Genomic DNA, 3,679 nt, shown 5'->3' on the forward strand with positions numbered 1-3,679 from the left:
CGGGGTGGGACGCATCCCCAGATGTGTGTGCTGAATGCTGCTTTATAGGGTCTTGGCATCCTTTGTCCTCACCTGAATGCCATCTCCTCAGTGGCTCTTCATTATAGAAAATGGGTATTTGGATGAAGGGGATGGCAGAAGGAGACCTCTACCTGACCCCTGGATTTACAGCTGCTGACAGTGGCCACGTTGCCTTGGACTTATTTTTTGCTGTAAAAATATATGCACACACATCACAGATGTGATGATATGCAAAGCACTCACCTTGTGGAAAACACCCGTTTTTTATTTTCCACCTTTCACACCTCCCAGGGGTGCAGCCCGAGGCCAGCCTGGATAGTGACTGGCCTGGTCCTCTGCCTCCCAACCCTTCCTACCCCCAAATGGCCCTGATGTGGATTTCTCTGAGTAGCGCACTGGGCATCCGAGCCACAGGATCATGGAGCATGTGCATGCTTGATAACATGCCTGCTGCCCTCTAGCACACATGCCCCAGGTGACACTTGGACCAGTGGCATGGTAATAATGTGATAACTCTGGTGTCTGCATTTTTTTTGTCACCCAGGCTGGAGTGCAGGGGCACGATCACAGCTAACTGCAGCCTCGAGCTCGCAGGCTCAGGCCATCCTTCTGCCTCAGCCACCTGATTAGCTGGGACTACAGGTGCCCATCGCCACGCCCAGCTAATGTTTGATTTTTCTTGTAGAGATGAGGTCTCACTGTTGCTCAGGCTGGTCTAGGACTCCTGGGCTCGAGCAGTCCTCCCGCCCTGGCCTCCCGAAGTGCTGGGATTGCAGACATGAGCCACCGCGCCTGGCTTCCTCTACCTTCCTAAGGAGCACAAGGGGAGAGCTTGTGGTGATTTTCTTTGCATTTTGCAGGTTCCCGAAGTGTCCCTGCCTATGAGGGTTGGCTCAGGGCAGTGTGACCCAGCCCAACAGGCCCTGTAACCTGTCACAGGGCTCTGTTTGCTGGCCAGGTTCCCGCTGCTGGGGTTCCCCCTTGCAGGGAGGGCGGCCCTCTTCCCACTCTTCCCTGAGTGTCTCCTCTTTCTGGGCTGGGGAAAGGCTGTCTGCAAAAGCCGAGCATTCAGGAGACCCCTTGCTGCAGGGCTGTGGGGAAGCCCAGTGGGAGCCCCCAGGAGGAGTGTGTTTGAATCTGTGCTCTGGACACACAGAGGTCATTCCCTCTTGTCGCACATATGAGTGCTCCCCAGCCCTGCTTATTTCCAGGGATGGGGAGCTCACCCCTTCTCCCAGTAGCCTGGCTTATGCTGACCTGGAAGTAGCTTTCTCCACGTGGAGCTGAGAGCTGCCATGTCCCCCTCGCCCCTGCACATGTCACACCCCATTCGGAATGGCTATGGAGATGTGAGGACAGTGGAGTCAGGATCCTCCGAGGGGTCCGGGCCCCCTCCTCACCTGGGCCACCTCCTCTGGGCACATGCCAGACAGTCCTTTTCCTACCTGGGTGGACGGACAACCTTCAGACAGCATAGGGATCTCGGAGCTGCTGCAGAGGGACCCCAGATCACACAGGGATGTCAGGGACCCACACTGTTGTTGGGAGCTAGCCTTGAAGGCCCACCTGATTGACAGGGTCCTGGTGGGCCAAAGACCTCGAACCGCAGGGTGAGCCTAGGAAGCTGAGACCCTTCTGTCTTCCACCTTTACTGTTGATATGCTGAAGAATTCTGTGCAGTCGTAGAAGTAGAAAATAGCATGTTTATGTGAAGTACTCACAGCTAACCTGGAAATGTCACGGTTCATTTTTCCATTTCCCACTATGCCGTTTGGCCTTTTCTAACATATGCAAGGGTTAAACTCTGAAGCACATCAAGAATGCTTTCTTTCACTTGGTTATAAGTTACTAGATATTGCTTGAGTTAAAAATGATATAAGTATATTCACTCCTTATTTGATTTAGAATTATGTAGTTTAATGTTTAGACATAAGGTTTTTTAGAAGCACAAGTTTATAATAAGTTCATTATGAATTCATTATAAGTTCTAACACTTATCTAGGAGTTATGTAGGTGATTTATAACACTGTTTTCACAGATTTAGGATGAAGATTAATCATTAAGGTTTTTACTTAATTCAGTAGTTAACATTTTAGTTAATGTTTGTAGAGTGGGTTTTCACTGAATTCATAATACACTAATTGGATACTTTTATGATAAGTTAACTAAATACAGAGAGCAACCTTGGGGGCCTGGGAAACATCACTAAAAGCTTCATTTGAGTTTTCTTTAGAAATAAACACTGCAGGATAAGAGAAAAGTAACGAAGACACCTGGACAAGAGAGGCAATTACAAAGCTTTGAAGGTCATAGAGGCCCCAGAGAAAATTCCTGATGCATGGAGAAATGTGCACTTGGAAACTTTCTGGAGACATTTCATGGACTGTAATTCGGGACTTTGGACTAAAACTATCATTTTTGGTTTACTAATACTATCATTTTTGGCTTTATGAATAAGACTCATTGTCTGAAAGTAAATAGTGTTCTTGGTTTGTTTATTGCTTCTAAGACCACTAGATGGTGGTAACTTTTAAAGGATATGTACGTGAAGGAATTTTCTTTGTCTTGCCCCTTTATGAATGGTATAAAAGCTTTCTGTTAACTAATAATAAATGACATCTGTCCTGCAAGCAGGTGTTCAAATACATTATTTGTTGTAAGTTCCTTCTTTAGCTTACTCCGTCTCTCCTTCAAGAAACCTCACACCCAGCAGGAGCAGGACTCTGGTACACTGTGTGTGGGAGCTCAAGAGGCCAGAGCTCCGTGGCTTTAGAGGGCTAAAACCTAACTTTTCACACAAATACTCCCAATTTGTGAACACTGATAGCCAGTTTAAAATTGGAACTGCACTGTGTGGGACAAATGACATGTACTTGTGGGCTAGATAATGCCCGTGGGCCCCCGACCATGTCCTGAGGCATAGCAGAATCTTTTCACTGGTGGCTCAGAGAGGGCCAGGGTCTGGCTTGGGGCTGCACAGCACGTGAGTGGAAGGAATGAGGGATCAAGTTCAGGCCTGATATTCATCGTTACCCTGGGCCTGGAATGGGGGTGGTGGGCAGGCCCAAGGTTTAGGATTACCCGGGTGTGGACAAACTGTGATGCTGGGGTCAAAGGGCCAGGCCGTGCTGGGGGGTTATGCAGGTGGAGAGGGCAGGGGATAGATTTGGCGGTTTGGGTGGTGGGGTGGAGCAGACTGGGAAGGAAGTTCCTCTGGGAGACACTCTGGGAGCCCCTGTCAACCTGTGGCTGCAACATTGGTCCCTGCACGGACGTGAGATGAGCTAAATGGGAGGGGCATGAGGGTGTGGGTCATTCAGGGCTGGGGTAGGGCTTCTCAAAGATGCTAAGCCAGTGGTGCTGTTGAGCCAGGCCTGAGAGTGTTTGTTCCACCCCCCAACTCTCTAGAGGGCCACTGACTGTTGGGATCCAGGCCCTGATCGTCCCGTGGCCCACGTCTCACCTCAGTGGTATTACAGAGCCCTCACCCTCCTCAGATGGCATCTCAGTGTGAGGGCAGAGGTGTCAGCCCTAGCGGCCCCAGAGGGCCCCTCAGACTCCCCTGGCCCTGGGCCTGGCCTAGGCACAGGCTCCCATCTCCCCTGCCCATCCTTGGCCCTCTTCTACCCCACACACAGTCTTCCCTGCTTGGGGACAT

Source organism: Carlito syrichta, unplaced genomic scaffold (genome assembly GCF_000164805.1).
Source record: "Carlito syrichta isolate Samal-C Ts95f unplaced genomic scaffold, Tarsius_syrichta-2.0.1 Scaffold303055, whole genome shotgun sequence".
Lineage (NCBI taxonomy): Eukaryota > Metazoa > Chordata > Mammalia > Primates > Tarsiidae > Carlito > Carlito syrichta.